The sequence below is a fragment of the Leptonychotes weddellii genome, chromosome 3 (genome assembly GCF_054177405.1).
Source record: "Leptonychotes weddellii isolate Sample4059 chromosome 3, ASM5417740v2, whole genome shotgun sequence".
NCBI classification, from domain to species: Eukaryota; Metazoa; Chordata; class Mammalia; order Carnivora; family Phocidae; genus Leptonychotes; species Leptonychotes weddellii.
The window spans coordinates 130,288,157-130,311,152 of record NC_138371.1 but is presented as its reverse complement, the minus strand read 5'-3'; the positions used below and the strand labels follow the sequence as shown (position 1 = coordinate 130,311,152).

Here is a 22,996-nt window from a genome sequence, read left to right as displayed (position 1 = left end):
AAAATGAAAACGTCTTTTTAAATAAGCAAATAAATAAAATGAAAGTAGGTAGAAAGGAAATTTACCACACTGTGGCAGTGCATCAAGAATTGAGCTAGCCATCTTGAAAGGTATTATTTCATTTGTAATGTATTAACAATACCTATTGAGAGAGAAAAAAGACATAACAACACTAGAGATTAAAAGGAAAATCGACAACACTGCAATAGCCTTGCATAACAGCAACCAACAAAAACAAGTTTTCTATTTTACCAAACTAAACTATCATGACTTAACATTTTGCATGCAAAATGTCTCCCCCAAATTCACTAATATAGGTTATTTTAATGTTTTTGATAAATTTGCTCTAAGGGCAATGTATGCTTATGGCGGATATTTTAGAATATGTAGAAAAGAAAGAAGAAACTAGAAATCATCATAATCCTACCATTCACAGATAATATATGTGTTCTTTTTTATCTTTAAGTCTTTTGGATATGCCTATGTGTACATAAAAAGAAAACAGAAATTTTACACTATATCCTGTTTTATGCCCTACTTTTGTGTTTATTTTCTAATTACACAAATTACACAGAAATGCATTTCATAATTGTTTTGTGCATTTTTTCATTTCATTTTGTGTAGATTTATAATACACACACAGAATATTTTAACACAAGTTTGATCACATAATTGTGTTTTTCAGGGTTGTAATTTTTCACTCATTACTATAGTGGTTTATATTAATGTCTCTCTCACCCATAAATCCTAAATTCTGTAAGGGTACATACCAAGTCTCCTGTTATCTTCGTATACCCAGGCCTGAGTATCAATCCCAGCATGGCTGTAACAAGACCTCTCCATAGGTCTTGAAGTTAATTTCAATTCTTTCCAGACATGTCACTAGATTTTATATCACTCTGTTTTGTATTTGTTTGTTTTTATGATTGCTCTTACCTTCTAAAATCCTTTTAAATAATATATTTTAGTGTTTCAATTTAGAAGTTGTACTGTGAGCTACTAGATGCCGTGTAAGCTCATATAGATAGTTTCTTAACCTGAAATGGAATATTCTTATGAGAATATTCTGTATTGTTCTGTGTTCTCAGCATTGTTCCAAGTAGAATTACTAAAAGAATAAATTTTAGCAGTTGTGGGGACTAAAGCAAGATACTGCTTTTCTATTTAATGTCCTAAAAGAGTAATCAAGAGATATTGCTCCTGAAAATGAAACCATAGTTATCTCCATAAAAATATTCTTCTCATTGTCCTCTTGTTGTCAAGTTTCCTGTAGGAAAGCATTTGAGTCTGATCAGATTCTCCCACTGCACATTGTAATTCTTCCTTCATAATACTCATCACACTAGTAGTTACTTATTTATCATCTTTGTTCCCCACTAGACTGTAATTATAAAAGAACAGAGACAATGTTACATTTTCTCACCTCTACAAGCATTGCCCCTAAAAATCTGCTTGACACATAGTTATTTGTAAAGCCAAATTGAACAGAACAGTGCCATCCTTGGATACAATGCTTAATCTTCTTGATCAGTACTTCCCAACCAAGAAAAATTAATCATGGAAAATTGTAGAATCAGGAGGTGCAGACAGATCAGCTTATTAGAATTACTAAAATATATTTCATAAACCTTTGTATGAATCTAACATGACAGTGCCTACTGGCACACAACTGATGCTTAATAAGCATTTATTGAATGATATATGATTTATTGAATAATGATTAAATAAATAAATACTTGCATGTGTTAGTGAATGAGACAAAATGTCAATTATGAGACATCATCCCTGATCGAACCATTTTTGTCACTTGCTAGCTCAAATATTTAAACAGGGCTTCTTCACGTGGAAAACACAAATACTTGCCGCAGGGCCGTTATGGGGCTTTAATAAGATTACACTTGAGAAATCCCCTAGCACTATGTCTGTCATATAATAAATATGAGGTACATATTCTGAAGATTCTGGCCACCATTAGAAATCCCCTCCTGGTATGGATTAGAAAATCTAAGATTTGTTTGTTTGTTTTCATTTGTTTTTGAGAGGAAGCAAATTGGAGTTTTTTAAAGAGTATATAATACCTAACTTGAATAATCCCCATAAATTTGATAAAATAATATTATCCTTATTAAAGCATTTAGGAAATGCTTTAAGTTACATTTTGCAGTTATTTTTATCTTATCAAACCTTTTTTAAAATTTGCCTTGCAAACTTCTCTAATTATATAAATTTATAATAGAACACATTATTTCAAAGTACAGATATGTTCTTGATGCCTTTTTACTGGTAACTAAATTGTCTGCCAACTTCTTTTCTTTCTTCAATCAATAATTCCTGATGCCTACTCATTGATTTACTTACAATAGTTTAACTAATTGAAATATTAAAGATCAAGGTAGGAGGCAGTATGCAGAGGTAGTATTTGACTTTAAATGCATTATTTTATAATTAAAACATTTATTTCAATTTCTTTTAAGGGTATTTCATGTTGTTATCGATCAAAGAAAAATAAGAAATACTGATATTTCACTATAAAACAGGACATTTAAAAAATTTGGAATTACCTGCTTTCTTTATCATCAAATGTCTTCAAAGAGGTATGTGTTTATTTTCTCTGCTCCTCATTTACCCCTGTTTTATTGCAACATTCTGATTCTCTTCCTTAATTTCCAGTTGCTCCCTTTTTCTTCTTCATTTGGTGTACAAATTTTGTTATCACAACTATCAAGATCTTTAGTCTCTCCTGACCTCAATATCTTCATGTAGGAAGGGGACTTCAAGATACTCACTAGACCCAGGAGTTTATGTATCTGTGTTTTTAAGGATTTCTTATTTTTTATCTCACCTTCTAAATGCACATATTTACCAGGGTTTATTCCTTGACTTTTCTCTCCTGTGCTTTACACAAATACGCAATCTTAACAATCTCTGCTTCAAACTACAGCTCTATGGAAACTCCTAAATTGGTATCTCTAGGCCTAATGTTTCACCATTTTCTCCCTTAACTGAAATCTTCAACTTGGCTGTGTCTCTGAAACTCTTCAGGAAACAGATTTGAATAAGCCACACGAGACTTCTCTGTGTTCTGAACATGTCTGGTGTATTTTCTCTGTTCATTGACATCATTCCATCCACTGAATGGGATAAACCTATGTGAATAAAAACCCAGTCTGGCTTTAAGCAACAAAATATATCCACCTTTCCCATGAAGCTTTTGTTCTTTCACTATTCAGCTAGAACATTGCCCAACCCTTTGCAAAGAATATGGAATAGAATGCAAATAAAATAGAGAACACATGTCTGTTCTTACAGAAGACATTGTTTAGTTCTCATTCTTAAACCCACTTGGAAAAAATTGCTTCTTTTTTTTCCACGTTTCAAGTTTTTTATTTAAGTTCTAGTTAGATAAGATAGCATAATATTGGTTTCAGGAGTAGAATTTAGTGATTCATCACTTACATATAAGACCCAGTGCTCATCCCAAGTGCCCTCTTTAATACCCATCACTTATTGAGCCCATCACCCCACCCACTTCCCCTCCAGCAATCCTGTTTATTCTCTATAAGTAAGAGTCTCTCTTTTAGTTTGCCTCCCTCTCTTTTCTTTTTCTTTCAACCCTATGTTCATCTGTTTTGCTTCTTAAATTCCACATACGAGTGAAATCATGTGGTATTTGTCTTTCTCTAACAGACTTGTTTCGCTTAGCATAATATTCTCTAGCTCCACCCATGTCATTGCAAATGGCAAGATTTCATTCTTTTTGATGGCTGAGAAATATTTCATTACATATATACATATATATATGTATTTCATTACATATATATATATACATATATATATTTATATATGTATATATATGTATATATGTAATGGAATATTTATGTGTATATATATATACACATATACATCTATATCTATATCTATATATATATATAGATAAAGAGTATCCTTTGTGTAAATACCTTGTAGTGCAATTGCTGGATCCATAAGGTAGTTCTATTTTTAACTTTTTGAGGAACCTCCGTACTGTTTTCCAGAGTGGCTGCACCAATTTGAATTCCTACCAAAAGTGTAAAAGTGTTCCCCTTTCTCCTCATCCTTGCTAATGTCTATTGTTTCCTCTGTTGTTAATTTTAGCCATTCTGACAAGTGTGAAATTGTATCTCATTGTGGTTTTAGTTTATATTTCCCTGATAATGAGTGATGTTTAACATCTTTTCATGTATCTTTTATATCATCTGTATGTCTTCCTTGGGAAAAGGTCTGTTCATGTCTTCTGCCCATTTCTTAACTGGATTATTTACTTTTTGGGTGTTGAGTTTTATAATTTCTTTAGAGTTTTTGGATACTAGCCCTTTATCAGATATGTCATTTGCAAGTATCTTTTCCCATCCCACAGGTTGCCTTTTAGTTTTATTGTTTCCTTCACTGTACAGAAGCTTTTTATCTTGATGAAGTTACAATAGCTCTGTGAAAAATGCTGGTGTTATTTTGATAGGGATTGCATTAAATGTGAAGATTGCTTTGGGTAGTATAGACATTTTAACAATATTTGTTCTTCCAAGCCACGACCATGGAATGTTTTTCCATTTCTTTGTGTCACTTTCAAATTATTTCATGAGTGTTCTGTAGTTTTCATAGAACCTTCAAATATTTCATGAGTGTTCTATAGTTTTCATAATACAGATCCTTTACCTCTTTGATTAGGTTTATTTCTAGGTACCTTATGGATTTTGGTACAGTTGTAAATGGGATCGATTCCTTCATTTCTCTTTCTGCTGCTTCATTATTGGTCTATAGAAATGCAACAGATTTCTGTACATTGATTATGTATCCTGCAACTTTACTGAATTTATTTATCAGTTCCAGCAATATTCTGGTGGAGCCTTTTGGGTTTTCTACATAGAGTACCATGTTGTCTATGAATAGTGGAAGTTTGACTTCTTCCTTGATGATTTGGATGCCTTTTATTTCTTTTTGTTGTTGATTACTGAGGCTAGGACTTCCACTACGATGTTAAATAACAATGGTGAGAGTGGACATTCCTGTCTTGTTCCTGACCATAGAGGACAAGCTCTCAGTTTTTCCCCATGGAGTTATTGTATTAGCTGAGGGTCTATTGTATAAGGCCTTTATGATGTTGAGGATGTTCCTTCTATCCCTACTTTGTTGTTGAGGGTTGTTACCTAGAATGGATGCTGTACTTTGTCAAGTGCTTTTTCTACATCTATTGAGAGGATCATATGGTTCTTATTCTTTCTTTTATTAATTTGGTGTATCACATTGATTGATTTGTGAATATTGAACCACCCCTGCAGCCCAGGAATAAATTTCACTTGATTGTGGTGGATGATTCTTTTAATACACTGTTGGAGTTGATTAGCTGGTATCTTGTTTAGAATTTTTGCACTCATGTTAATCAGGGATATTGGCCTGTAGTTCTCCATTTTAGAGGGGTCTTTTTCTGGTTTTGGAATCAAGGTAATGCTGTCCTCATAGAAGGCATTTGGAAGTTTTCTTTCCATTTCTGTTTTTTGGAACAGTGTGAGAAGAATAAGTATTAACTCTTCATCAAATGTTTGGTAGAATTCCCCTGGGAACTGTCTGGCCCTAGACTTCGGTTTGTTGGGAGATTTTTGATTACTGATTATATTTCTTTGCTGGTTATGGGTCTGTTCAAATTTTCTATTTCTTCCTGTTTCAGTTTTGGTAGTTTATATGTTTTTAGGGATTTATCCATTTCTTCCAGATTGTCCAATTTGTTGGCATATAATTTTTCATAATATTCTCTTATAATTGTTTGTATTTCTGTGATGTTGGTTGTAATCTCTCCTTTTCATTCATGATTTTATTTATTTGGGTCCTTTCTCTTTTCTTTTTGATAAGTCTGAGGAGGTATCTATCAATTTTATTAATTTATTCAAAGAACCAGCTCCTAGTTTCACTGATCTGTTCTTCCTTTTTGTTGTTGTTTCTTTTTTTTTTTTTTTAAAGATTTTATTTATTTTACAGAGAGAGAGATAGTGAGAGCAGGAACACAAGCAGGGGGAGTGGGAGAGGGAGAAGCAGGCTTCCCGCGGAGCAGGGAACCTGATGCGGGGCTCGATCCCAGGACCCTGGGATCATGACCTGAGCCAAAGGCAGACGCTTCACGACTAAGCCACCCAGGTGCCCCTTTGTTGTTGTTTCTATGTAATTTATTTCTGCTCTTATCTCTGTTATTTCCCTTCTTTCTGCTGGCTTTAGGTTCATTTGCTGTTCCTTGTTTAGGTCCTTTTCTTGCTTCTTGAGGTAGGCCTGTTTACTTCCCTCTTAGGACTTGTTTTTGCTGCATGCCAAAGGTTTTGGATCATTGTATTTTCATTTTCATTTGCTTCCATGTATTTTTTTATTTCTCCCTTAATTTACTGGTTAACCTATTGATTCTTTGGTAGGATGTTCTTAAACCTCAATGTATTTGTGGTTTTTCCAATTTTTTTCTTATGGTTGACTTCAGGTTTCATAGCGTTGTGATTGGAAAATATGCATGGTATGATCTCAATCTTTTTGTACTTGTTGAGGCCTGATTTGTGACCCAATATGTGATCTATTCTGAAGAATGTCCCATGTGCACTTGAAAAGAATGTGTATTCTCTTGCTTAAGATGAAATGTCCTGAATATATCTGTTAAGTCCATCTGGTCCCGTGTGTTATTCAAAGCCATTGTCTCATTGTTGATTTTCTACTTAGATGATCTGTCCATTGCTGTAAGTGGGGTATTAAGATCCCCTACTATTATTGTAGTATTAGTGAGTTTCTTTATGTTTATTAATTGTTTTATATTTTTGGGTGCTCCCTAGTTAAGGGCATAAATATTTACAATTGTTATATCTTCTTGTTTGATAGGCCCCTTTTTATGATATAGTGCCCTTCTTCATCTCTTGTTACAGTCTTTGGTTTAAACTCTATTTTGTTTGATATAAGTGTGGCTACTCTGGCTTTCTTTTTATGTCCATTAGCATGATAGATGGTTCTTCATCCCCTCATTTTCAATCTGCAGGTGTCTTTAGTTCTAAAATGAGTCTCTTGTAGGCAGCATGTAGATGGGTCTTGTTTTTTTTTAAATCCATTCTGATACCCTATGTCTTTTAGATTGGAGCATTTAGTCCATTTACATTCAGAGTGATTAATGAGAGATATGAATTTAGTGCTATTGTGTTTCTGGAAAGTTGGTGTTTCTGGTGATGTTTTCTGTTCCTTTATAGTCTTGGTCACTTTTGGTCTTTCCTTTCCACTCAAAGAGTCCCCTTTAATATTCCTTGCAGGGCTGTTTTAGTGATTACGAAGCCCTTTAGTTTTTGTTTGTCTGGAAAACTCTATCTCTCCTTCTATTCTGAATGACAGCCTTGCTGGATAAAGTAATCTTGGCTGCATAATTTTTACCATTCAGCACATTAAATATATCATGCCAATCTCTTCTGGCCTGCCAAGTTTCTGTGGAGAGGTCTGCTGCTAACCATATTTGTCTTCCCTTTAATTGAGGGATTCCTTTCAGGATTCTTTCCTTATCTCTGTATTTTGCAAATTTTACTGCCATATGTCTTAGTGTTGGCCTGCCTTTGTTGATTTTTATGAGAGCTCTCTGTGCCTCCTAGATTTGGATGTCTGTTTCCTTCCCCAGATTAGGGAAGTTTTCAGTATAGTTTGCTCAAATAACATTCTGTCCCCTTTTTCCCTCTCTTCTTTTGGGACTCCTATGATATGAATGTTACTATGCTTTATGGAGTTGCTGATTTCCCTGAATCTCCATTCATGATGTAATATTCTTCTTTTCCTCTTCTTTTCAGCTTATTTTCCATAATTTTATCTTATATCACCTAATCATTCCTCTGCTTCTTCCATCCTTGTGGTCATTACATCTAGTCATTTTGTCATCTCAGTTATAGCATTTTTTATTTCAGCATGACTAGTTTTTAGGTCTTTTATCTCTGCAGTACAGGACTCCCTGGTGTCTTCTGTGCTTTTATCAAGTCCAGCTTGTATTCTTATGATTGTTGTTTTAAATTCTGGATCAGGTATATTAGTTATATCTCTTTTGATTAGATCCCTGGCCATGACCTTTTCTTGTTCTTTCTTTTGGGATGAGTTCCTCCTTTTGGGATTTTGTCTAGGTCTCTGTCTTCTTCTGTGCGTAAGGAAAACCTGTTATATTTCTTGCTCCTGAGAGTAATGACTTTATTAAGAAGAGGTCATATATTGTCCAGGGCCTCGTGCTTCAGGAAGTATATCTGGTGTATGCTGTGTGCACCCTGCTGTTGTGTTTTGGCTGCTCTTTCCCTCAGGGGGTCAGTCCTCTGCAGAGTTTCTTCTTGCCTGCAGTGGGGAATGTTTGGACCTTGTCCAGTGTGTGGTGAGTTTTAAATAGGTGTGCTCTGGTCTGCTTGTTAAAAAAGGGCTGATCACTAGAGCTGATCCTATTTCCACTAGAGCTATTTCCACTAGAGCTATTTCCACTAGAGCTTTGCAGAACTCTATGGTCAGTAGACTTGGTGCCTGTGGGGGGTTTGTGCTGATCTTCTGGGGGAGGGGCCAGCTACTCTGGCTCTCAAGCACACTTGCCCTAGTACAGAAGCATCTGCAGGGTTCAGGGGAGTAGAGCTTCATGTAAGCTGCTTAAGACTCCACTGTGGAGCTCTATGCTGCTCAGTGAATTCTATCTGTGCTGATGGGTGGGGAGATAAAAATGTCACCAGCCCACTCCCTTATCCATGGAGAGGGGAATTTGCATCCACCAATGTCCAGGAAGCCCTCACAGAAGGGCAAACAATCTCCCCTCATGTGTCCCAGCCATCGCTCATATCCCTACCTTTACCCTGTCTGTGTCTAGGCCATCTGCCCACCTGGCAGCCCAGTGCACCTATGTTTTATCTCAGGTATGCTGGCTGAGATTCAAAACTCCAAATTTTAGGGACCTAGCATGGTACACTGATCCTCTGGGGGAGGGTCTTGAAATGCTGGGGCTGGTGCCGGTTTATCTCAGAAGGGCAGTTGCATGAATGTTCAGGGACTTGAAGTTTAGAGTAAAGCACAGCAAAAATCTGGTGTCCAGGGTAGCTGCCCTAAGCAGGTGTCTCTGCTCATAAGCTAATGAACAGGGCAGCTCAGTGGTGCCCACCAGGCTCTTTTGTCCCCAGAGAGGCAGTGCCACCTCTCCCAAATGCACTCCAAGAAGGGGAACTGTCTCCCAGTTGACCCAGGGCATCCTCCGACAGTGCTGTCTGCTCATGGGCCCCTGCCCTCCTTCTCCACAGGAGCACTGCTGTGCCTACTGGTCTCCGCACTGGCCAGCATGGACTTCTAAAACTTCAGTCTTTGAGCTCAGCTGCTTGTAAAAGTTCATGATGATCATCCCCTCTTACTTTCCCAGTCAATGGTTTTGGAGAAATGTTTTTCTTGTGCAATCCCCTGTGCACTGTACTCTGTCTCCTCTCTCCTCTCTCTGTGATCAGGGCTCCCTCCCCACCACAGCACCCATGATTCTTTTCTCCCCCAAATCATGTCTCTGCACCTCCTACCTTCCACAGTGTGGCCTCTTTTCTTTCTCTAGTTGTACAGTTCTTTCAGTCCTCAGATTGATTTCTTGGATGTTCAGAATGATTTCATATTTATCTAGCTGTGTTCAAGGGATGAGGTAAGCATTGGGTTCCCTTCTACTCCACCAGCTTCACCAGAAGCTTCAGAAATTTTCTTCTGTCTTTTCTCAAATTTAGTATAGGCATCTCTCTTCTGACACTTAACAATCCTGGTGTGCCTCACGGGACATTATACATACTGATATTCATGTGGCATTTGGTCAGTGAAAGAAATGTCTAATTTTAGATAGTGTGTAAAATAGAATACAGATTCTACCTGTATGATCTTGTACACCATATAAAGCAAATTAGAAAAAAATAAAACCCAGTCACAGTACAGACCTAGATGAGCATGATAGGATGACATGGAGTGAGATAAGGAAAAGGTGGACAACCGAGGTCATGTGTGGATTTGTAGGAGGGTAGAGAAGAGAACCAGAAATGTGAGTCTCCATTACTCTTGTTTAAAAGAAAGAAAGAGAGACAAAGAAAGTTAGTTTAGAGTCAAATTTGTTAGGATCTCATATTGGTAACTATGTTCCCTAGAGCTGACAGAATAGTCCCAGGGTACAAAAAGACAAATCTATTTAGCTTCCAAGTAGCAAGTAACATTGAGGGAGCTATGTCAGGAGTAAGTCCTCAGGCCCATGGCAGATATTCAGTAAGGGATTTTAGTTCTTGGGCAAGAGATTTTTGAGAACCAAGTGGAACACCAAGTTTTAGGACCAGAACACAGAGTATGCCACCAAGCCAGGGATCTAGACGTTGTCAACAAAGGCAAAAAACAACTTACCAAACTCTAGTTCAAAGGGCTACATGTTTTTAGAAGAAGATATATGTCTGGTTATGGGGACACCGGGTGGTAAATGGGCGCTAATGTTAGCAGGAATAGTTTGATGTTGAGTTTATGAAAACTGGGCTATAGGTGTTTAAGTCCTTCCTGTCAGATGTCAGGGTTAGTCTATCAATCTGAGACTGCTAGTTGAGGTCAAGGGATTTTTTTTTTTAGAGAATGAAGTAAAAGGAATGCACAGGTTGCAGACATCAGGGGGGAGAATCATTGATGTATATTTAATCAAAAAAAGGCAAATGTTCTAACTAATAATTTTTAGAAAGTGAAATATTTTGTAAGTTCAAAGTAGAAGTTATTGCCATCTAGTATAACATAGAACTATTTATATGTACTAATTAAAATTTAAAAAATTGGGGCGCCTGGGTGGCTCAGTTGGTTAAGCGACTGCCTTCAGCTCAGGTCATGATCCCAGGGTCCTGGGATCGAGCCCCTCATCGGGCTCTCTGCTCAGCCGGAAGCCTGCTTCTCCCTCTCCCACTCCCCCTGCTTGTGTTCCCTCTCACGCTGTCTCTCTCTCTCTCTCCCTGTCAATTAAATGAATAAATAAAATCTTTAAAAAATAATAAATAAATAAAATAAAATTTAAAAAATTAACAAGAAAAATAATTGTTTTGAACAAAATATAAAGTTTCAATTTGGAGTATACCTATATAAGGTAGGATAAAATATTTTTATTTGAGAACATGGAGTAAAATGGTTTTATATCTTTTTTTTTAAAAGATTTTATTTATTTATTATATTACAGAGAGCGAGAGAAAGCACAAGCAGCAGGAGTGGCAGGCAGAGGGAGAAGCAGGCTCCTCGCTGAGCAAGGAGCCCGATGCGGGGCTCAATCCCAGGACCCTGGGATCATGACCTGAGCCGAAGGCAGACGCTTAACCGACTGAGCCACCCAGCCGTCCAAAATGGTTTTATATCTTAACATGTTGTAGTATTTTTTCAATGATATGTATTATGCTAGAAAATAAATAATTTGGCTTTTTATTATGTCTACCACTACACTAGAAGATTTTTAAAATAATTTTATTTATCATTTTTACACTCATTATGTGTTGGTGTCTGTGCTAAGAATTTTACCTATACTCTATCAATCACTTAATCCCTTTTATATTCATATATTCACATATGCCAAATATTATTTTCCTTTTAAAAAGAGAACTTTGAAGTTCAAAGAGATTAAATAATTTGTCCAGAGTCTTGCCATTGGTGAACAGAGTTAGGTTTTTACTAAGTATTTGGTGGATTTTCAAAGTCCTGGGATTTAAAGAACACACTGCTAAAACCAGGTCAGCATGAATACTCACAGTATCTTAGAATGGGGATGCCATAAAATTCATAAGACAGAATGAGAGATTTTGAAAATATACCTATAAGGACACTTTTAATATAACACCGGTTCACTCATTAATGAAATGGTGAGGTAAAATTGTAATTTATCTTCAGAATTGAACTATTTCAGCTCCTTTGCCCAGAAGCTTGAAGTGTTCTATATTCTTTGCATGGGTCAACAGATAGTGGTGAGGGAATGTATGGGTGGAGGGTAAGTCTATTTTATTAATCTCCACCATGGGCCCCAGTAACATTACTTATACCTTTATAACTTTTCTTCATTAGCATAGCTTAGTAGAAATTTACCTTACCTACTATCAGAAGATAGCTTGATCTTGCTACCTACTATGAAATGTGTACCTTTTGAACAATACCTTGAATAAGAAAGCACAAAATATTACCTATAAAGCGGCAAACAGGAAGACCTTGCAAAGAATATAGTGATTATATAATTTGGTGAAGTTTTAGAATTAATTTACTAACCTATCCTATGGTATGTAAAGCAATTTTGCACAGCTAGGCTCAAAATTTTGGAGGTAACAGTATATCTTTAAGTAGTAGAAAGAAACAAACTGTAAAAATGAACTTGCTTGAGTTTTAATTAAGTTGTGAACACAGAAGAAAGGAAATGGATAATTTTCTAATAAATGTTCAGTTCTCTTCATCAAAGGAAAAGTGTTTGTCCTAGTTGCAATGCTGGGAATTATATGAAGAAAAGCATTGTATAAATACAAATAAGGCTTATTCTAAAACATTATGCAACTTTATGAAATGTAAGTCCTGCTCCCATGTGCATCTCTGGTTTCAGGACAATAGGCAATATATTGGCTTACATACATTTCTAATTCCCCTATTGTTTTTAAGCTTCCAAGTCAAAAGATTACATAGACCTGAAGATATACAAGAAGTATATACATTTAAAATTACAAAGGCAGACAACTGTCCTTTTCTCAGTACTCTGAACAACAACAAAAAAATGCTAAACAAATAAACAAAAATCCTCTCTTGCTGTTTAACATTTAATTAGATTGAGCAGGAGGTTTTCTTAGCACTGATAACACTCCTAATCATTCCTGACTCAAAATAAAAGAATTGTCAGAGGATTATTAATTGAATAAGGGACTCTTGAGCTTTTCTTTTTGTCCTCATTTAACTTTACTCTCATATTGTCCAAAACAGGCAAAAGTTTAGCTCCACGTACCAGAATATAACAAAGTTTTCATAGTTAGCAGCTAAGTGGTTTGCTTCTGTTTTGGTTATCACATAAGCCCAAGGAAAGTGAAAATATCAAATTATGAATATGCATTTATTGGAAAAAGCAATTATGATGAAGTATGCATAACACTGGCTTTGGAGTCAGAAAGAATAGGTTTGGAGGCCAAGATCTGTGTTTACTAACAGTATGGCCTCTGTTAAGCTCCCTAATTTTTCCAAACCTCAGTTTCTTTATATGAAAAATAGCATAAGCACACCTCAGAATTGTTCCGGGGATTAAAAGGTATAACATATGTAAATCACTCTGCACAATGTCTGGCTTATAGTAGGCACTCAAAATTGTTAGTTCTCGTTTCTTATGCTAAATTAAGAGGGTTGGAGATTATACACTAACAGATAACATTGATCTCATTTTGGTTTTGAAAATCGGTGGTTTATAGTATAAGTAACTGATGGGAAGACCTTCTCACCAACTCTAAAACTGCTGCCCATCAATAACATTACCCAGCAACTGTTCTGTGCATCCACGTGCTTTGCTTTTACTCCTAGATAGATTAACCTTCAGAGTAATTATCTAAAGCCAGATCGCAAGCCTTCTTACTTACTAAAAGTCATCCTCTAAATCTTCCTTATCTTTCTTAGACCACTGGTTTTACTCTTACATACTGGATCGTTTCCATTGGCAAACATCCTAAAATAGATTTTAAAAGTCTTCTCTTGACCACAGCGGTGTAATAGAAGCAGTCTCTCAGAATGGGGGCAATATTAAGAGATGATCATATAATGTTATATACGGTATGTTATATAATGTGTGTGCATGTGTGGTTAAAATTAGCATATTTATAACTTATCCTTTCACAAACATTATTGTTACATTGATGTTATTTTCTAAAACTCCAGTGTAGTCTTTGCTGGACTCATGAGAACTGAGGTACACACATTCATTTTTGGGGATTAATCAATAACAGGATGGAATTATTTGAGCTTGCTTTAGATGAAATTCATGTCTCCAACCCCAGTACATTAAGGTACACAAAAGAGAAAAGGTAACAAATTAATGCATTTAAATTACTGCAATGAATTGCCTAAGAAAAGGAACAAAAGTAGATGAAGAAAAGCTTCTGTAAGGCTTAGAAAATGGTTTGTGCATAGATGACAGAACTGAAGTAACTCAGTTCTGTTTCTCATGTTTACAATCTTTGTTCTCCCATTGCTCACTTTGAATCTCCTGTCTCAATGCAGGAATATGTCAGAGCATTGGGGTGCTCCAATCATACTAAGCACAACCACCAAAATAGACAGGTACTTAGTTACGGAAGCAATTGAATAGAAAAAATGTTCTCATATATGAGATTAAAAAGTATGGTCAAGCAAGAGAAACTATTCACTAGTTCTTTACAACTCTATGGATGATTTTTTTTTTCGTTCTCTTTTTAGCTAAGCAAAGTGTTTCAGACTTCACAAAGAAAGAGAACAACTTATCTTGTTAAACCATCTTTGAGAACTATACTTGTCAGTGATGTGAGTGAATGAGTGTGAATCTTCTATAATTGTTTTATGAGATCTGCATACAGAAAATATCTCTTGGAGCATACTGATGATATCAGACTACACACTTAAGCTCCTTCAGCTCTAAGAGTTCATTTACTTTTAGGTTTGTTAATTGATGCATTTTTGCAAGATTGTCAGACTGTACCAACTATTCCAAAAGAAAATCTTTTTTACTCATGAGAGTCTTAAGAATGAATTCAATATCTTATCCATAAGATGACTATTTTATTCTTATCCATATTTATTATCTGCCCTTTGTACATTTTATCACTCTAAAACATTTTGCTAGCATGATCTCATTTATCATTTATTGTCTCTCTTATCTTTTTGCTACTGGCAGGACACTCAGTGAATTGTGTACCCTTTCAAAGTAACACATGCTCCATGAGGCAAAGTGCCAAATATCACTCCCTGGGTTACCATCTTTCTCAAAATACTGATTTTCTTCTCTGAGGTTGATCCAAGAGTCCCATGATATTGATGGCTGTCTACTGATCTCCCCAGTGAGGGGTAGGCCCCCTAGGGTTCCAGTCATGGCAGGCTGTCACGGCTTTAAAAACTGGCACATGCCCTGTCAGGAAAGAGAGATTAAAGTGTAACCTTGCTGTTTCATACTTCACTGCTAATACCACGGCCGTCTATTAAAAGTGCTTTCTTTGGAGGCATATACTGCTGTTTCTGGTATGATATCACCTGTGTGTTGCTTAAAAATCTTGTGTAGAAAAACAAACAAGACACTGCTACACTTAAGAACACAAATTGCTGATGACCTTCCTGTTAAAGCAATAACCATTTAATGACAGTTTGATGGAAAGTGTAGAAGGAGAGGATTGCAATAACTGAGTTATTTAGACAAGAACGAAATGTATAAATACAGTGGAGAACCCCCAATAAACACTTCTAGAATAGAGTATGTGGCAGAAGAAAGGATGGCAGATGAATGACATCTTTTTTTTTTTTAAGATTTTATTTATTTGAGAGAGAGAAAATGGGAGAAAGAGAGAGTACACAAGGGGGGGAAGGGCAGAGGGAGAAGCAGACTCCCCGCTGAGCAGGGAGCCCGATGTGGGACTCGATCCCGGGACTCCAGGATCATGACCTGAGCCGAAGGCAGTTGCCCAACCAACTGAGCCACCCAGGCGCCCAGATGAATGACATATAGCAGCTCTACCTCCATTATTTATGACAGTGAGCATGATAGTAGTCTAATATGGATTCAGCTGCCCTCTCAGCAGGGCCAATTATGAATGAGTTAGGAAAAATCACAAAGAACCAACGCAGTTTCTTTCCTGAAGTGTTGAAACTGATGGTTTTCCCTAATGAACGTGAGAAAGGTGAATGGCCCTACATTCTCATCCATGAATCATCCAGAAAAGAGTTGTATTTTCAGGGGTTACCATTATTGGAGTAGAGAGACCATTATATGTATAAGTAGCAATTCTCAAAAAGTGAACAAGAAAGAAGCATTTGTAAGAATGGAAATTTTAATATTAAATTTTAAAATTTATATGTATGAATTTGTTTAAACCCGTTATATTATCTCATATTCAGCTCATTGTATTTTCAATTTAGAGATGGCTGAATATGGGATATTTCTAAATTTTAGAAGTGTCAATGGTTAAATTATTAACAATGATTTTATAACAAAATTAAATATGTATGAAGCTTGAAAATCATCATACTGTTGATGTTTTTATTTTTCCTTTTTTTTTTTTGGTATTTTGAAATATTTTCAGTGTTCTTTGACAATGGAAAACAAAGATTTAGAAGGTCAGACTCCAATAATTGATACTCCTAATTCAGAGATTGTGTGGGCCAATAACAATGTAATGTGCTGATTTTATTTCACTTTAAACATCACAGCTTCTTATATGTGGAACATAAGGAATAGTGCAGAGGACAATAGGTGTACAGGGGGAAACTGAATGGGAATAAATCAGAGAGGGAGACAGACTACATGAGACTCTTGACTCTGGGAAACAAACTGAGGGTTGCGGAAAGGGAGGTGGGGGGGATGGTGTTACTGGGTGATGGGCATTAAGGAGGGCACGTGATGTGATGAGCACTGGGTGTTATACTGAACTGATGAATCATTGAACATTATATTAAAAATCAATGATGTACTATAAAAAAATAAAACAAAAAACAAAACAAAACAAAAAGATCACAACTACTCTGTGCAGTATATACTACTATTAGCTATATTTTACAAATGAGAAAATTGAGGCTGAGAAATATTATATAAAGCTCCTATATTATAACTAGTCTAGTAGGTAGTAGATTTGTGATTGGAATATAAGCAGTTTTATTCACATCCTATGCTTTTAGGCAATATAATATATTAAAACAAAACTAAATACTGATTCTTACTGTATATAAAATACAGAAATTCAGAAATAGGTAAATAAGCTAGAAAGATCTAGAGTGAGAAGATGACTACAGAAAGTGGCTCAAGAGGAAGCAGAATGTTCATGCCCTAAGAAAGAAAGAACTTATGGAGAAAAAAAAAATGTATGGAGAACAGAAGGAAAAGAAAATATGTTCTCTTTCTTGTGGCACAAACAGCAAGCAATTTGGCACCACATGACCTTGGGATTCAGAATTAGACTGATTCATTCACAGTCTGGAATGTGAATAGAGTAGGATCCAAGAACATCAGGAAATTTAACAATCTCAACAATCATTTCATAAAAGTTATGACCCACCATAAGCTCAGAAATTCAGATTGGAAGCTAATCCCATACTGGACAATCACTAGAAAAGAAAGATTAGGCACCATATGACCTATAAGATACAAATGTCAATTACTAAATTAATGCTGTTTTATATTATTTCATATTATTTAGTAAATAAGTTCTACATTTTAAATATTCCTAGAAGAGTTGTGAAGAAGGAAAATATTCCAATATGGCAATGTTTTCATGAATATACTTAGCTAGAGAAATTCATAGAAAGATATTCTTGCTAAATGTTCTTAATATAGTCAATATTTTTTTTTCTCCAAAATGACTTTTAATCTCACACACACACACAAAAAGTCTTTATGGGAAGACATTAACATAAACTGCAAGAAACAGTTTATTTGCATTGATGATATAATGAATTGTTTAGAATATACATCTCTTTTTATAAGCAGTACTATTAATTTAATAACACATTTTCCAAAAAAAAAAAACCCTTGTGTTTTTTAATTCCTTGATTTTTAAAGGAATCTCAACTTCAGAAATATTAGAAGAAATGAAAAAGAAAAAAAAAGATAGTCTTTGGAAGAGGAAATATATTAATTAAATAAATAAACTGTTATTATTACAAACAAGTCCATTTAGCAATTTTACTTAATATGAAAATTTGTATAAATCAACTGAAATTAATCAGTGTATATTTAAATCACTTAATTCTATCATAAAGAGTTTACATTTTGTTGAATGGTCTTCTGAATACATGTTGAGTAGACAGATGGTAGGTAGATGATCGAGAGATGATAGATGATAGACAAAGTACTGATATGGATCTGTTATCTGTTGCCTCAGAGTCTCCCTTCTGTTGTCTTTTGTGTGTCATAGAAGGCTGCGTTTTTCAGGTTCTCTTTATCTGGGTTCTAGTTAGTTTGGGCCACCAGAAAAGAGGAAGAGAAAAGCCATTCTGCTTCTTGCTTTGGCAGTGATAGAGGCAGCTGCAGAGGCCAGTGACTCAAAGTGATGGTGCCCTCCAGTAGAATTGGACTTCCCAGTAGGGACAGTGGGTGAGAGACCTGTCCAGTGCTAGCAGCTGTGCCTCCAGCAACTTAAACATGAGCACAGACCCCTGAGCAGCCCAGGGACAGTGACAACTCTGATCTCTGAGCAACAACTTTCTAGTTTCATTGCTCTTCTGTTCTAAGAATCTTGTAATTTGTTTTCTATCAATCTCTCTCTGCTTGAAATGTCAAGAGTGGATTCTGCTTTTCTGATTAGACATTGGCTGATATAGATAATGGAGAGAAGAAAAGAGAAAAGGAAAGGAAAAAGAAAAAAGAAATTCTTAATGTATCATTATTAGCAACCTTCCCAGCTTCTTTAGTTTCTTCTGTTCTTCTCTGCAGGTTGCTGGGACTTTATGATATAATCCAGAATTTGGTTGATGAGATAAACAGAAAATGCCAAGCTAAGATAAGTTTTGTATTGAAATGTTGAATGCAGAACATACAAAAAGAAAAATTAAAGGGCCACTGAGACAGGCAAAAATGATCAAGAGGGGAAGTAAGAAAGAGTTAAAGTAAACCAGGTAGAATTTGGGTGAGGAAATGTGGAAGAAATACTGGGTTACATCTCTTGTCGAGTTTAATGCTTTTAAGCTTGAATTCTACTTTGTGTGATGCCAGAATCTCAAAGCTACTTTTTTTTTTTTAAAGATTTTATTTATTTATTTGAGAGAGAGAATGAGAGAGAGAGCACATGAGAGGGGGGAGGGTCAGAGGGAGAAGCAGACTCCCTGCTGAGCAGGGAGTCCGATGCGGGACTCGATCCTGGGACTCCAGGATCATGACCTGAGCCGAAGGCAGTTGCCCAACCAACTGAGCCACCCAGGCACCCTCAAAGCTACTTTCTTATTGCTTCCATTTGTTTGGTTAAAAAAAAAAAATCCCTTCGGCACTTGGGTTGCTCAGTCGGTAAAATGTCTGCCTTTGGCTCAGGTCATGATCCCCAGGGTCCTGCTATCCAGCCAGCCCCATGTGGAGCTCTCCGCTCAGCGGGGAATCTGCTTCTCCCTCTACCCCTACTCCCCAAACACTCATGCTTGCTCTCTCACTCTCTCTCTGTCTGAAATAAATAAAATCTTTAAAAATAAATAAATAAATATCCCTTTTAAAAATGTTTAGCTTCTATCACTTTAATTTTGTTTTCTGTTTAGCTTGTACATAGCATTTAGCTGGCTCTTGATTTTGAGTCAAACTAAAATTTTATTTTCCTTTAGTAGGTAAATTTGCTGACCTCATTAGTTGATAACACTGATGTATTTGGTCTTTGCTAGAATTTGTTATAATAATTATGTAGGGGCACCTGGGTGGCTCAGTCAGTTAAGGGGCAGACTCTTGATTTCCACTCAGGTCATGATCTCAGGGTCCTGGGATCAAGCCCCATGAAGGGCTCCGTGCTCAGCAGGAAGTCTGCCTGGGGTTCTCTCTCTCCCTCCTCCTGCTCACTCTCTCTCTCTCTCTCTCAAATAAATAAATAAAATAAAACATTTTATATCTACTGACTTGTCTAGATTCCCTTGCTTTAAAAATGTTCTGGTATTTTGTAAAATTGATATTTTTGTTCAGCTGATTAGCTTTGTATCTTTTTATTTACTTTTTTTATTGACCTTTTAATACCTTCATGATCTATTATTTATTTAGTTAGTTAGTTTTTACTGACTGGTTTGGCAGTTTTTGAGCAAATCCTTTAACATTTGCCTACTGCTTAATCAATGTGTTAATTCTTCTTTTTCCTTACTTATCCCTACATTTTTATTTTGTCTCTTGATTTTTAAGTTTGGTCTGTCTGGTCTTCTAGGCATTACAATATCCATCTTTAATTTATCACAGCTTATATACACATAATAATAAGCTACTTCAAATGATATAAAAACCATTTAGTGGTATAAAATTGTTACCCCCCAACCAATTTTCTCTACCCAACAGTGTCTTTTTATTATTTTATTTTAAATGGGCAATCGTATTTTAAAGTAATCAAAGATAATAAAAAAATATTTCGTATTTCACCAGATATTCTCCTCTTTGATATTCTTCACTACTTTCCACACTATGGGAAATCTCTTTCTTTTTCTTTTTTTTTTTTTTAAAGATTTTATTTATTTATTTGAAGAGAGAGACACAGCGAGAGAGGGAACACAAGCAGGGGGAGTGCAGAGGGAGAAGCAGGCTTCCCGCCAAGCAGGGAGCCCGATGCAGGGCTCGATCCCAGGACCCTGGGATCATGACCTGATCCGAAGGCAGACGCTTAACGACTGAGCCACCCAGGCGCCCCAGGGAGATCTCTTTCAATGTACATCATATCTGGCACCTCTCTGTGTCATGGGGAATCTCTGCTCTCCAGCCCCACCCCCAGTTTTCTGCCCTCAGGAATTCATCGTTCCCAGACTCCAGCCTTCCTAGGGCAGCTGCAGTGTACTCACTGAAGTAAGCCAGGGGGCCACCTTAGAGAGATTTTTCTCAGCTCCCTGCTTCCAGTTTCCACTTGGTGAGGGACAAGCGAGCCCTGTAAAAACTTCTAAGTTCTGGCTCGCAGTGTAGCTCAAATATGGTGGCAAATTTACAGGACTTTGTTTGTAAACATGCTTAGAAACAGACTAAAATAACTAAAATAAAATTTCGCTGGTTATGTATCAACCGGCGAAATTAAGTAATCAGACTTGCTGAGGTGAAAAACAAAAACACAGTCTAAATTTAGTCCATTTACTAAAAACAATGGATTCTTTGAGAATGTGCTTCAAGCACAAGTTCTTTATAGAGCAGTGCCCAATTCAGGGTAGTGTACTGAAAATGTATTTTCAGAAAATGATGCAAAAGTCAAGAATGAGGCTTTGTTGGAGGGATGTTGGTCTGACTTTTGAAATGCTGTTCAGTGAACAATGGAAGAAACATTTGCTGCACTTTTGGGACCCACCCCAACATATTGAATTAGAAACTCTGGAGGAGGGGGCTCAGCAATTTGTGTTTGAAAAAGTCCTCCAGGTGATCCTGATGCACGATCAAGAATATGGACCACTGAATCAGCACAACCATTTACATGTTTTTAAATATTTAATTTTTAATGAAATTGAAAATATAACAGAATAATGTAGAAAATTCCTCACTACAAAGTGTTTAGAGTTTAACTTAAAGCATTTATACATAGGAAGTGATGATCCGTAAAATTTTACAAGTAATCCCTATGAAGTAAAAAAAATGAAATTCCTATTGAAACTGCATATTTTCATCCATCTGTCACATAAAACTGACATAGAATAATTTTTCCATTTGGGGAAAACTTTTCCTTGAAACTCTCAGAATGGAATTATGAAACCCTATGTGATTTTTTTCAAAGAACACTGGCAATGCAACCATCAAGTAACAGCTTTAAATGAGAGTTTATATAAAGACCTGCTTGTTTCATGCAACAAAAGACTATGAGTCATAAAAATCCTTCCCTCTCCACACACACACACACACACACACACACACACTATTCTTTCTTCCCTAGGCTATAGCACTTTCATCTGATATAATAGATGATTTGGGAAATAGGAGTAATCACTGTTTTTGTTGTCATTTATGGATAATTTTATGATTTGACCAAAATCCTGGGAGTCAGTCCTGTTCCTAATAATATGGAGGGGGGGAGTGCTTTATAAACATTCAGTGTTTACTGCATTGCAAAAATTAGTAAAACAGCCTGAAACACAAAGTTGCAGCGTAGTATTCTTGGACACTTATTTCTAAATCTATTTAATAGTAGTTATTAACTTATAAAAAAAGTAATAGAGGGAAAACCTTTGATATATAATATAAGCTGAATAAAATTAGAGAGGTGGAGATGAATAAATACTTTCATAAGGAGATTTTGAATTTGGAATTGATTTGATAGAAATTTCAGCATATTGCAGAAGACATTAAAAGATCATCATCTACAGAAAGGTTTGCTTAGTACAAAATGAGAAGTGGAAATAAATCTTACAACAGACATCAAATTCTCATTCTTCTCTACCCAAGTTCTAATTTACTGCCCACTTTAAAACAGTATTTTTCTGACCCATCTAAGTTCATTTACCATTCTGCTTTTTTCACTACCTCCTCTGCTACGTCCCAATCCAAGCTACCATCATTGATATGTGGATTATTGCAGAGCGGCCCCCGCCCCCTCACGCCCCCGCCCCACTCCCAGCATCCCTTGCTCCATGACATTCAACTATTCTGCTCCGCCCACAGCGGCTTCCGTGATGTTCCCAGGACACATCAGGCATGCTCCTGCCTCACTGCATTTGTCTTTTCTGTTTTCTTTACTTAGCATGGGTTTTTCTTCAGGTACTTGCATGGCCCATCATTCTTTTCCTTGAAGATCTTTAATCAAATACCGATTTCCAAAAAAAGTCACCTTTGGCCACTGTTCAAGACTAAAAGACCCTTTTTACTTTATTTTCTCCCTTATCAGTTATTACTATCTAACTTGCTCTATATTTAATCAGTTATTTATCTTGCTTATTGCCAGTCTCCCCACCCCACTCCTGTGCATGCTTACTCCAGAGGGGGTAATTCTCTTCTGTTCTGTATGGTATCCTCAGTGCCGTTAGAATCGTCTAGCATAAGCACGCAAATAAGTATCTATTGATTAAATGAATGAAAATATAAACAATAGTGATACAAAAACAGGGGGTAGAACATCAACATTGGTTTATAGACTTAAAAACCCCAAAGGAGACA

General features: G+C 36.2%; 1 long non-coding RNA gene across 6 annotated transcripts in view; it reads left to right on the top strand.

The window, feature by feature from the left end:
• The window catches only part of LOC115940736 (uncharacterized), a 127,298-nt gene that overhangs the window by 67,043 nt on the left and 37,259 nt on the right, over positions 1 to 22,996 (top strand). For 3 of the 6 annotated variants that reach the window (XR_014143801.1, XR_014143800.1, XR_014143802.1), the window contains exon 5: positions 2,475 to 2,594. This is a non-coding gene — a long non-coding RNA (uncharacterized LOC115940736). Of the gene's footprint in view, positions 1 to 2,474; positions 3,773 to 11,206; positions 11,619 to 22,996 lie in introns of those variants that run through there. The other 3 variants (XR_014143798.1, XR_004075469.2, XR_014143799.1) reach the window with 2 other exon arrangements.